We start from the raw sequence: 14,088 nt of genomic DNA on the forward strand, positions 1-14,088 counted from the left end.
AGAGATTTGATAATGAGCAGAAAGCTCTATATGGTACGTAACAGGGTTAATCTGACATTATATTTTGAAAGGACCCACATACCTAGGGCTGAGCTTCCTGCTGGTTGGCCGGAGCTTGAGGTCATGTGTGGACAACCAGACCCTTTGACCAGGTTGATAGTCAGGATGGAGACATCTTCGCGAATCTGCCTGAATCCGCTGGGCACATATGGCTCGTTGTAGTCCCACACCTGGTCACTACACCTGATCCAGTCATCCAGCCCTGGAACTGTAGAGGGTTTCTCCTGACCAGGGGGACATTGGAGGTTGGAAACCCAGCACACACAAGAATGGAGTAAGTCCAGTTGAGGAATGAGTGAGGGAGTTCTGTGCATGTTCAGCCCATGGGAGGAGGTCACCCCACTTTTGTTGCTCCTGACTACAATAGGACCTGAGGTATCTGCCAATCCCCTGGTTAAGTCTCTCCACCTGTGTGTCAGCCTAAGGATGACACCCTGAAGTGAGACTGACGTTAATATCAAGTTATTTGCAGAAGGCCTGCCAGGATCTGAAGGTAAACTGGGGTCCTCGATCGGAAACAATGTCTACTGGCAGTGAGATTGTCCTGTAAATACCTGGGTGTCCAGTGCTGAGAGAGATGTGTATCCACTGACTGTTTCTTTGACATAATGCTTGAGGTACATTGTGTTTGTTCTGTGGGCATTCTGGTGGTGCAGGGTCTGTCTGGTGTGCTCTCTAAATTTCTTCCATAATATCCCAACTGATGGGGGTAATGAAGACAGATGGTGGTAGACTACGACCATTATGTGGCTGTGTATGAGGTGGATCATACTATCCAGAGAGAGCGCTTGCCTTGCTGTTCTTTCTGTTCTTTCTGTTCTTGCTGCCAGGCTGGTGAGTGAAGGTGAATTGGAAGCATGTGAAAAACAATGACCAGCGGGCCTCGTGAGCATTAGGTCTATTGGCTCCTTTGATATATTCAAGATTCTTGTGATCTGTGATTAATTGAAATGGAAGGACAGCTCCCTCTAGCCAGTGGTGCCACTCCTCTAAAGCTGCCTTCATGGAGAGTAACTCCTTATGACCCACGTTGCAGTTTAATTCGTCTGCTTTCAGTTTTCTAGAAAAGAAAGCATGTGGGTAAAGCTTGCCTGGATTATCATGGCATTGTGACAGGACCGCCCAGATCCCACAATCTGAAGCATCTACTTCTACCACGAAGAGGAGGTTTGAATCTGGATGTTTGAGAATAGGGGCGGTAGTAAAACTGTTCTTAAGGGACTCACAGGTTTTTGGGCAGCATCAGTCCATGACAATTTGGAGGATTTACCATTGAGGTGAGATGTGAGAGGGGCTGCAATGAGACTGTAATTTCAGATAACCCAGTGGTATAAATTGGCAAACGCTCAGGAATTGTTGGAGCTCCTTGACTGTGTTAGGCTTGGGCCACTCAGACACTGCCTGGATTTTTGACACGTTGTCCATCTCAGCTCCTTTGTGGCTGATGTTATAGCCGATAAATATAGTCTGGGTGGTGTAAAACTCACATTTCTTATCTTTTTTATCTTTTTGGAGACGTAAGAGGACTGTCTTGACATGCTTAATGTCCTTAGCTTTGCTCTGTAAATATGTAAGGATATTGTCAACATAAGCAATGACACAAACACTGCTGGTGCATTGGCAAGACCATAGGGCATGACCTGGTACTCATAGTGCCCCCCTAGTGGTGATAAATACAGTTTTCCGCTCACCCCCTTCTCTGATACTGATGAGTCAAACTGTGTAAATTTGTGCCTCACAAAGTTGTTCCAGTGCTGAGGGGACAAGTGGAAGTGGTTCCCTGTATTTAACAGAGCGTTCAAACCTCTATAGTCAATACATGGGCAGATTTCACCATCTTTTTTCACACGAAAAAGAAGCCTGCTGCTGCTGGTGTGGTTGAGGGCTGGATGAACCCAGATGTTAGGGCTTCTTCAATGTAGCTCTCCATGGCTAGGGTTTCAGGATGTGAGAGAGGGTATAATTTGCTCTTAGATGGGGCTGCGTTGGGTAACAGTTCAATGGCACATTCCCATTGACAATAAGGAGGTAACTATATTGCCTTGGTTTTACTGAACACCTCAGCAAGTTATTGGTACTCACTGGAAATCTTGATTTCTTTAGAGACCTCTGGGCTCTCAATGCTAGTAGTGAGACATGGCATTGGAAACAGTGACAAGAAGTGACATTTGCTTGACAATAATCTAACCATTGGTAAGCTCACCTTGGTTCCAGGAGATGGATGGGTCATGAACAGCTAGTCATGGATGGCCCAGGATGATGACATTCTTGAGAGAGAGTCAATGACAAACAGTGAAATGACTTCAGTGTGAAACAGTTCAATCTGCAGGGTAACTGGAACAGTTTGATGGGTTATGCCAGTGCAAATGGGTCCATTATTAAGTTAGGGTTAGGTACTTTGGATTGTGGTGAGTTTTGACACAAGCTATCAATCCTGATAGCCATGTTTATGAATTCAGATAGAGTAGCACCCTCACCTTTGCATGCTAGCTTGCCTGTAACTTGTGGTTAAGCCCCTCTCAGAAAACAGTTTTCAAAGGCCACGCCGTTCAAGCCAGCTGCTGATCGATTGTCCAAGTGTGAGTGAAGCAGCTGAACAGAAACACCTTTACCCCCAGCTGGATATTCTAACACTTCTTTAACTTGTTGCACGAAGTAATGAAAGGATGTTTGAAACTGAATCTTTCTCCCAAACAGCTGCAGCCCAGTCTAAAGCTTTTCCGGTAAGTAGGAGCATCATACACACTTCTTAGATTCTTGAACAAATGACTCAGGTTAATTAGAGAAATAAATCGTACACTAGTGTAGAATCCCCCTGCCTTTCTCAGCGGAGCCATCGAATTTATCAGGAAGTGCAAATCTTACCAGGTTAGCTTGAGTAGATGTGAAAGTGTGGTGGACATATTTAATGAGCTGTTCGTTGGTGGCTCATAGATCCTTATATAGCCTACTTTGAGCAGTTGACTCAAAATAGAGGCAGGTTTAGAATCCATTTGCAGAAGATTATTGGAAAAAAAAAAAACAGAGCAGACAAATCCAAATTGTGAGGCAATGAGATGTAGTCAAAAGGCAGACTGAAGATCAAAACGCAGGGAACAGTCCAACCAGACAAACACAAGGAAAACAGTAATCCAAAAGACGATATCTAATCAACAGGCACAGTCATATTTTTTAGTCATAACAGCATGCGCGGTAGTGTAGTGAAAATGGCAATACTTTGCAAAGTATACATGGAAATGGCATGGCTCAAATACATTAGACAAACAGGAAATGGGCAGTGAAGAACAGGTCCATTACTAGGAGCCTACTCGGGAGAGGGCTCCCTCTGGTGGCTGGCTGAATGGAATTTAGCATCAGCCATTACAACATGAAATCTGACTGCTGTCTGAAGCAGCTTTTTTACAAGTTTTGTACATTAAAATTTTTATTTTTGTCTTTATAAAAGACAACTCCATAACTGTATAAACTGCTAAAATTTCTGAAAAACAATGGCATATGCAAAACTTTACTGGTTGGTTAGCTGTTTTCAGCACATTATTACAGAAGCTTCCAGAACTATTAAAAGTCCTTTTTGCAATTTCAGCAACCATTGCAACAACAATGTAAAATACATTAAACCAAATGTTCAAATTTGCAAGACTTAAAAAGCATGTAAGATCAATTAATGTTTTCAATGTCATCGCAGCACTGTTCCTAAAGAGCAAGTGTCAGTTCCATATGGCATGAAATTCTCCGAAACTGTCTCCTGGCTAGCAGACCATCCTAATCGTTGAGCCCTGCATGCTCAGCATGTTCTTGTACAGACTAGTCAGGTCATTCTGTTCCAGGTCATTAGTTACAGTTTCAAGAGTCGCTCATCTTGGCCTCAAATATTCAAGAAATAGTCCTGCTGCCAGTACACACACATACTAACTTCTGAAACACATGGACACAGACACACACACGCAGCTGAAGCATCAACACACAAAGAGAGCCTCTTAGATTGAGCGGCACGGCTTCCACAAAGTACTCAGAACAGTGCTGTGATTCATCCTCTTATCGCTATCCAGGGGCCTGTGAATGGGCTGCTTCAGAGGAGTGGGGACTCTGGGTAATCTGACTCGCCGCTGTTTATCTCTGGGGTTGGGGGGAGGGGTGGTACAGGCAAGCAGAGTGGTGTGGGGCAGGCAGGAAGGGGGTCAGGAGCAGGATCCGGGCACATTGGGGAAGCTGGTGTGCTGGGGTTGACAGCTGCAGATGACGCTGAGTGATGTAACCCCAGTGGGCTGCAGATGTTTAAGAACACAGGAAACTGCTCTGAGAGCGGTGTCATTGACCCTTTCCCCAGTGCCCCCTGCCCTCTCCAGGTGGACAGACCTAGACTCCTGCTGAGCAACCAGTACTGGCTTAGCCGGCAACAGCGTCATTTCCCCTCACAGGACTCATCCCTCAACGCTGGAAAGGACATATGAAACTAGCCATAGCAAAGCACTGGTGTAAAACCATCAACACAGATGAACACCAACCCCCGCTCCAGAATCTTTTACGTTAGCCTTCCAAAGAGGTGACGTTCATCAAGTTGTGGAAAGATGGGAGAGATACAGAGGTAAGAGGAGAGCTTGGAGCTGACGAGAAGGGTCTTTCCTGTTTCTGAAGGAGATGAACACAGTGGGGCGTCCTGGAGTGGATAGTGAGATAGGACGTCAGGATTTTATGTGTTTTATTTATATCTTAGCATAGATTAATTTATCTGTCAAAACTGTTAAAGTCGCCATTAAAATAAAGAATGACCATTTTTATATTTTTTATGGAATATTGCAGTATTTATTCATTTTAAATCATGTGCACTCGTAATCCTTAATCCTTAATCAAAATAGCTTGTAACGGCCCGGCCCAATAGTTTTAAATGCTACAAGTAAATTCAGGCATCACATCCTTACAATATGATGCAATACAAAACAATGCAATACATTCAACAACAATCCAATTTATTGTAGAATAATTGATACCGATATCTGATACAGTACTTATATCATGCATGCCTAGTTAACATTCACATCATGGATTTGATTGTTTACAATAGGCAAAACTATCATCTGGAATGCCCCATATCTCTTCATGTGACTCTTCTCAGGTTCACAGTGAGGCAAGATATGGAGAAGAGGTCAGCTTTCATCTGAGAAAGACTGTCAAGCTACCCATTTCATTGACAGGCTGTATTACGCTACATTAGGCTGAAGGTATTTGAGGGTGCTGTTATATGCCACATCAACTTCTCAACTAAGCTTCTATCACCTGCATTTTACAGCCAATAAACAGTTTCCTCTTTAGCTCTAGTGGCATCTATAACATTTAACAGATGGATTCGACACATGCCGTTTTGGCTAGGAGCTCAAACCACAGCTTTAAGCCTTAAAGGGATAGTTCCCCCAAAAACAATTGTTGTTAACAATTACTTAACCTCATTTCATTAGAAAAACCTGTATGACTTAAGCTTCTTTTGTGGAACACTTGGATATTCTGAATAATGTTGGTAACAAACAGTTTTGGTGACCATTGACCATAGTATGGACAAAAATACTGAGATATTTCTAAGAATGCACTTGTAAGAGCAATTGTTGTTTGAACAAAAAGAAAGAAAGTAGAATAACCATCTACTAATTTTAAAGGACATAATTATGAAAGCGACGCTCCAAACATTTCTAGCTTTACAATAAAAGCCTTAGACAAAACCAATAATTTCCAGATGTGGGGGGCTTTTTTCAAGTAGTGCTGGGCTGGCTTTGCTCATCCAGTTAGTGTTTTAAGGGGGCAGGCAGAGATGTTAGTAACATCAGTCAAATCAATTATACTACTATCAATTATACTACTATCATATTAAATCAAAAACAAACTAAAGACACTCATACTATACTACATAAAATTGTATATTTTAATCTTCTCCATCTGATCTCCTGCCTGTAGCAGCATATATTAAAGGTGCAGTAAGCGATTTATGAGAAAAGGACCATACCCATATCTTAAAAGATCTGCCCCTAAATTCACAAACACGGTATGCAACACAAGCACCTCCCCCATCAAGAGTGTATACGCCCCTTACTGCTGACTGGCTACAAGTATGTTACATATCACTTACTGCACCTTTAAGCTATACTTACAGTATAGTATAGTATAGTATAGTATAGTATAGTATAGTATAGTATAGTATAGTATAGTATAGTATAGTACAGTATAGTATAGTATTGTCTCTGTAGCTGAACAGGTTCAGCAATACAAAAGTTATGGATTCAATTCACAAGTGTAACGGACGTAGGCCAGTAAGAGCTGTGCATTTAAACCTCACTCCCCTGGCCTCAAGAGACTGGTTCGAATCCCGCTCAGATCAGATCGAGTAGGACCGGATACATTTGGTGCCGTGACCCGTATGGAAGTGAGGTTTAGGGGGTTGAGTGTAACAGACGTAGGCCAGTAAGAGCTGTGCGTTCAAACCTCACTCCCCTGGCCTCAAGACACACTCTAGAGACTGCGGTCTTTAGTGTCCTTGTTAGTGTGCCCACCTCACACACCAGAGATCCTGGTTCAAATCCTGCTCGGAGCAGATCGAGTAGGACTGGTTACATTTGGTGCCGTGACCCGTATGGAAGTGAGGTTTAGGGGGTTGAGTATAACAGACATAGGCCAGTAAGAGCTGTGCGTTCAAACCTCACTCCCCTGACCTCAACACACACTAGCGACTAGGCCTTTCACTTTTGTGAAAAAATCCTGTTCGATTTTTGAGACATATGTGTTCATTGAATCGATTGTAAAATCGATTTTCCATGTCTAAAGACGTTTCCATTTTAAACACCAAATATGGGCAAATCCACGGACAACTAACAGGCATTAGGACAAACGTAAAGAGGGCGCTTGAGACGCCATTTTAAACACCAAATATGGGCAAATCCACGGACAACTAACAGGCACAAGTCAGCAATATTCCTGTTGATTTATTGGCGTGAAGTTTCGTGCACAATGACAAACAGGAGTGCAACATTCTCGAAAAGCAATAAGCAGAGTGGACTGCCATAGCATCAATGAAAAGCATTACTGCAGACTTCAACATGCCTGTGTTTACGGTTAGGAAAGTCAAACAAATGTTGCCTACGTAGGCGATTGTTGACCGTAGCCTGAATCTGTATGCATGAGACTGTCTGAATATAGGCAGAATTCACATTTTTGTAGTAAATTATGTAAATTAACATTATGCAGAAGTATAATGTGTGTTTGTCATGGTGCGTTCACACCGGACGCGAATAGCGCGTCAGGCGCGAGTGATTTCAATGTTAAGTCAATGCAAAGACGCGTTACGTGCGTAAAAAATTCCTGCGGCGCGAATGAGGCGTCAGAGTTGCTGTGTGATGCGCGTTCGCTGCGGGCGTATCGTGACGAGCTGGACGCGTTCTGAGAAAAGACCGTTAAAATCAATTCCCTATTTTCGTTTTCGAAACTTGTGTTGGTTGGTCCGATCGATTGTGCAATCGATTTTCGAACGTAAAGTGACAGCCCTACTAGCGACTGACGCTAGAGGCTGTGGTCTTTCCTTGTTAGCGCTCCTGCCTCCCTCACTGGAGACCCTGGTTTGAATCCAGCTTAGAGCGGGTTGAGTAGGACAGGTTACACAAGGAACACATATACTGATTATATATATATATATTCTGGATACACTTTAGTTTGCTTTGGATAAAAGTGTCTGCCATGCTTAAATGTAGTATAGTAGCAGCTGAGTAAACTCTCTATGCTCATTTTGTCCAGTTTAAACTAAAAAAGGAAACTTGATAACAGTGATGATATTTCTAAGATATATGGAGGAATGCAACAGCTGATCCTTATGATAACCATAAGAAGCAGGGAATATGTTTCTACACTGCTCTTCCTGTCTTGGGTGAGACTCTGACCCTGCATTGGCAGAAAAGCTCTGCTGTGTTTGTCAAAGTCAGCTGGCTGTCCAGCACCACGCTCTCAGATAACACACGACTCCGGAACGTTCCACAGCAGGGCGCCTTCTTTGTTGAATTTATAGTGATTACTGGGACGATTAGAAGACCCCTGTGGGCAATGGTCACCAGCAGGCAGCACCAGCCAGGCCACCATTCTGATGCACAGACTGGTTGTTCTGAAGGCACAAAGCAAAAAACAACAACAATGGTTTGTTTTGTAAGATTAAAAAATTGTAAATATAGATCATCAAGGTAAAAGGAATAGGTATTTGCTTGCCATAAAAACAACATATTTTTTCTTTGCCTGTAGGTCCTGTGACATGAGACCACCCCCTAGTGGATGCAGGTGCTGTGGCGACACTAATGAAGGCTGATATATCTTACAGAGGGCAGATACCTGAGAACCATTTATTATGGGTTAATGAATAACACAATCACATTCATTGCCCTTTTTCTCATTAATCCAAACTCTCGGTTCAAAAATAAATAATCCTCCTGAGCTTTTATTAGAGCAAGCTCTCCGGGCATTTTATTTGAAGTGAGAGGAGTGTTTTCACTGTGGAACTCCTTAAATATTTGGAAAGCTTACTTTACCCTGGACTTGGCTTAGGCCTCCTTCTTTCATTTCTCTTCAAATATTTATCTGCTGTCCAGCAGCTAGCCAGCGAGATCAGCTCTGCCTTAACTTTAACTCACAGAGGAAGCAAGTATCTGCCTCCATCTGTCATAAATCAAATATTCTCATTCTGAGATACACATTTACATACCGTTAAAATTGTTGAGGTCTGTACGATTTTATGTTTGTGAAAGAAGTCTCACCAAGGCATAATTTCTTTGATCAAAAATACAGTAAAAACAGTAACATGTTATTACAATTTTAAAATATATATATTTGAATATATTTTAAAATGCAATTTATGATGGCAAAGATGAATTCTCAGCATCATTACTCCAGTCTTCAGTGGCAGTCTTAGTCACACTAAGACATGATAAGGCTCTTGTGAAATCTGCGGTGCACTATGAGTACCTGAATGTAGGACACTTTATGTACTCAACAGTTTCAGCTTTCTCTGCATAGCAAATGGGGAGGAGTTAAAAGTGCTAAAGCTAGCAGCAACACGTCAGATGAAACATTAGCTTGACATGGAAAATGGCAAATACTTCTGTGTAGAAAGAAAAAGTAAAATGTTCCATACGAGACGGCGCGTTCTACGATTAATGCATTCTGTGGCAGAGTAGTATGTAGTGCATAATTTGGGACACTTCTACAACACATGCGGCATCTTCGCCCTGCATGTTTGTTTATTAAATATTTTGTCTTTTAGCAAGAGTGAAGTGCTCTACATTTCACCATATTTAAGTCTCTAAATAAGTTGGTAAATTCCATCTCGACCTGGATATCAGCTAACGCTTATACCGCGGATGCATCTAACAGCCTTGAACCTGAAGAACCACCCAGGGATCAGCTGGAAATCCAATCACATCTCTTCTCTCTAGTAATTCTATGAAAACAAATTTCAAGCAAGCATATGTTTACTTGAGCCAGTCACCCCATGTTCTGCCCACCCCACTCCTCTCTCTTCACCTCACTTCACCTCCCTGACCCACCAGTTCATCTGCCTTTATTAGACTGCAGCTATTTTTAAAACCAGGCCTGTTTGAACTGTTATGAGAAGTGATCGAGACAGCTGTATACTGTAGACGGACCCTTATCCGCGTGTGTGTGTGCACATTCAGGTGGCATTACGTAAAAAAAATTAAAAAAAAATCACCAAACACCAAAACTGTTGACAGATAGACTGCATCTGCATTAAACAAGTGCTCTCAAACATCTCAGCTCTTCCAGGATCTGGAGGGTCTCCAGATGAAACAGACAGCAATAAAATTAATTTAAAATGTGTTGACTGATATGGAAGGTTTTTTTTTTTTTTTTTTTTTTTTCAATGCTCAGATTACTGATGCGGCCTTACAAAGGGATATGGCCGAGCTGAGCGTCGGTACATTATACGACAACCGCTAACTAAAAATAGGATTGATGAAGGAACATTTCACAATGCAGGGTCAACCCAGCTACACACATGCCACAGCAGCTTCAACAGATCTCATATTTGTCCCAGAGGAAACAAATGTTCTGTTGCAGAAGCAAGGGGAGTTTCCAATGCAGTGATTACAATGTACCAGATAGCCAAGAGCAGTATACAATTAACTCATTTGGCTTCTGATGCATTTTTTTCTCCAGCTGTACACTCTACAAACCTCAGTTACTTTCCTCCCTTGTTTTTTCTTTTAGTTTTTCTCAACCTCCTTATGCCCTCTGAAGTTTTTAGTTAGTACATTTAAGAACCCAGAGAGATAAGTGTTTCTTTTTATTGAAGAAAGCTAGACTCCTGCCATAATCTAAGAATAAGCTTTTGTCCAGCTGAAGAGACTTACAACACACTTAATGACAAATTCTATAGTCAGAACTGGTTCTGGACATGCGGGAAAGAATAAATTTAGAGGATTATTGCTAAATAATACATAGGTGTCATCTGGATAAATGCAAAAAGAAACATTGCATACAGATGAACAATAAAAAGAGATGTATATGGTTTATAAATATAGTATGAATATCATATCTATGGAGAATGCACATCCTTTTTGAGGTATAAATTGACAATCTTATGGGGACTGTTGTGCTTTTAGTAATGTGTATTTGCTAAACCTGAAAAAAAGGAAAATGGCATCAATATTTTACACACATTTTTTGCCAGCATCTGCTGTCTTATGCTTGATGAATGCTGCTGGTGATGAATGAGGTACAAGGTATCCAGGCCTCAGGCTTGAGTTATCAAACATAAATGATACTGTGTATAAAAGCAAACACCCACACACATTTGGTTAATGGGAACATGACATTCTAATAACTAAATTATTGAAAACACTGTATGTATGTGACTTTTGGCTATCAACAGCAGTCATTTTAAAGTATGATGCCTCTGACACTGTCTACTTGGTGTATAATTATATCTTTGTTCGAACGTGTTATAATTGCATATGTGCACGGGAGAACATCCTTGTGTGGTTTTACCAGACCCCAATTATCCCTGTTTAATATTTTATTCTGAACGAATTTATTTTGATTTCATTGAATTGCCTTGATGTCAAAATTCTTCTTAAGCAATGATTATGTCATTTATTTAATCAAACTCTTGAATCAAGACAGTGAACTCTGGGGAACTGTGGCCTTTGGATGACTGAACACAACATAATTGGGAAAAGGATTGCAGGAAGAAACAGAGAAGAGAGAGTTTTTCATACACTCTCCATGGAGCTCTGGAAAGATCCAGGAGGAAGTGAGAAACCAGGGAAGAATGATGCTGGAAGCCAGACGATGAGCAGCGAGGAGTAAAATACATAAAAGAACATTTTAATATCATAGAAAATCTTATGATATTGTCAAAATGAATCAAATAAAACATCATACTGCTTTAAAAGAGTGATATGAAAGGAAAACACCATAAGGAGAAGAAGGACATACAAACCTCATTGGTTCTTGCGCGCATGGTCAACGAGATGTAAAAGTGAAGTGAACTTTTTTTTAAATCTTCAACTTTACAAACAATCAAACAGGGTACAGAATCAATTATCTGAATTTAACTTCAATTGTTCAGCCTTCGGTTGAGCATAGCCAGTAACAAATCATAAGGTCAATAAAACAAACGAACAGAAAATGAAGTGAACTACATTAGAGAATTGGCAAGTCGGTTTGCAGCAACAACGCGATGTGACATCATTCATTTTCAATAAGAATTAGCATTGCTCTTACAATTTGTTCACATATAATGTCAATACAACTTGTATTGCAATGTCTTCATCTCTTTAGAAACGACTACTAGTGGGAAAATGCCATTAAAAGTCCCGAAAAGCCTACATATGTGAAAGCGCCAAGTGACTCACCTCCAGCCAGATATAGTTGGATACATGCAATAGAATAGGAATGCCTACTTAACCAACAGCACAATGATCCAGTGGCCTTCAATGATTTAATCACTACAATGAACCACAGGGTTATCGAAACAAAGAGATGATGACAGGGTAAAGTCAAAATAACATTATAGCTAATTGTCTGTGGTAACACCACTGATTTCATCTTACTTTTATGATTTCATCTAAATACTATAATAAACAAATAGCCTATACCAAATTCTATAAATGCTATATCAATCTCATTGGATGTTTTACATGTCGCATAGGCTTTATTTGAGATTCTCACGGTTGGTTTTGCTCAGCAAAGCCCTATCCCTTCCCCCCACCGACCATTTTCTATGCATGCTTCATATGGAGACCATTAGTTGTGCCATCTGAACCTGGTTGTGGTGAAAAATGTTTGACGTCTATCAAGATGTGTGCTGTGATGTCATTAGTAGACCCTAAGAGCCGAGGGAGTATCATATGGGTGGTGGGAAGGAGGGAAACTGTGCTTCAAGCTGAACCAGATGATGGTACAAAAAACATTCAAACCTCAAATGAGTTCATCTTAAAAGCCTGTTGATCCCAAGACATGTTCATGGCTTTTAGGATTGACACGCAATGTAATGTACAAAGCTTTGCACCATCGCATTACCATAAGCCAGTCCATGTTTCAAAACACTTTGAATGTAGTTGTTTGATGTTCTTTAAATAAAGCCTATATGGCACGAATCACTGAATGGGTTTTGACAGTACAGACCATGTCTTTGAGGATATAGATCCCATACAAGAAACACATGGGCTCTGTCTGAAATTTGAAAATGCTGACTTTTTCTAAATAAGTAGGCTATAGGCTATATACACAAACACTACTGGGCAAAGGTTTGGAATGATTAAAAAATATATATATATGTGCTCATCAAAGCTACGTTTATTTGATCAAAATACAGTTGAAAAAAATGAAAATTTAATTCATTCCTGTGATGGCAAAGCTGAATTTTCAGCAGCCATTACTTCAGTCTTCAGTGTCACATGATCCTTCAAAAACTATTGCAATTTGCTGGAACTCCAGTGTGCCTTAGGCTGTCCTATTGGCACAATCCAGACTCATCACACAATACAAGTCAGCAAATGAAAAACATCCCAGTGACAGGAAATGACAAAAAAGAACATCCTGCCACAGCATTGTCCAAGTGGTCTGCTTTATGCATTTTTTTGCAGCTCCATTTTATGTGGAAATAATTCCACTTCCTATAAAAATAAACAACAACCATGGGAATCTTTGTTCGTCCAAGATATTTGCAGTTGGGCAACATCCCCTTTACAACTGAACATCCAGCCTATGATAGTTTTTGTTTTCAGATGTAAAAAGCAGAAGTATATTAAGCCATTTTGTTAATGAATAAAATTGTGTTAACACAAATTTATATAGCCTCATTTACCTTTGGTATGTGGTGAGTGACAAAACAGTCCATTCATATTCCCTGTACGGGGAGGAGAGATGGTAGCATAGTGAGAGAGAGAGAGGGAGATTCAGGCAACTGTGGTTTCTCATATGACCAACATTTATTCAGAGCTCAAAATACGAACCGTGGACATTTGACCTCTTTGCCTGTTACTCAGCGGATCTAAAATTAGTCATAATTGCAGGCTGAAGGGTGCAAAAAGCCAAGATATAATGTCTGTTGGAGCCACAGCTTGGCGGCTACTTATTCCCAAGCATTTGGAAGAACAGGAACTGCATGTCCTCCACTGAAAACACCATGGCCAGTTCAGACCCTCTTTCACTGGCCGCAGAAACCACATTCTCCAGGAACATCATTCACACACTCTCATCCATAGGAGTTGACAAGAACGGCAAGCATAATTGTCTGGGAACCTTATAAGTCTGTATTATTTCATTTATATATTCTATGAGACATTTATCAGTTTAGAACATGCAGAAACCTGTCAGACACTGATATGGCATGGCATGATGAGTGTGACAAGAGTTATGTCAGAGGAACAATGAACAGTGCTCAAGATGTTATCAAACAACGTGTCTTGACTTTAACCCTTAAACACATACATTGGGTCTTTCACGAGTTCACACTTACATATAATTAGATAGAGTAAAGGATAT

At 40.8% G+C, this 14,088-nt stretch overlaps 1 long non-coding RNA gene across 1 annotated transcript in view; it reads right to left on the reverse strand.

Annotated features, from left to right (window-relative positions):
• The window catches only part of LOC308706425, a 30,336-nt gene extending 16,822 nt beyond the window's left edge, over nucleotides 1–13,514 (reverse strand). Inside the window, exon 1 of the long non-coding RNA XR_014032033.1 lies at nucleotides 13,409–13,514. This is a non-coding gene — a long non-coding RNA (uncharacterized lncRNA). The remainder of the gene's footprint in view (nucleotides 1–13,408) is intronic.
• Nucleotides 13,515–14,088: the final 574 nt, after the last annotated feature.

Source organism: Scardinius erythrophthalmus (genome assembly GCF_964197995.2).
Source record: "Scardinius erythrophthalmus genome assembly, chromosome: 18".
Lineage (NCBI taxonomy): Eukaryota > Metazoa > Chordata > Actinopteri > Cypriniformes > Leuciscidae > Scardinius > Scardinius erythrophthalmus.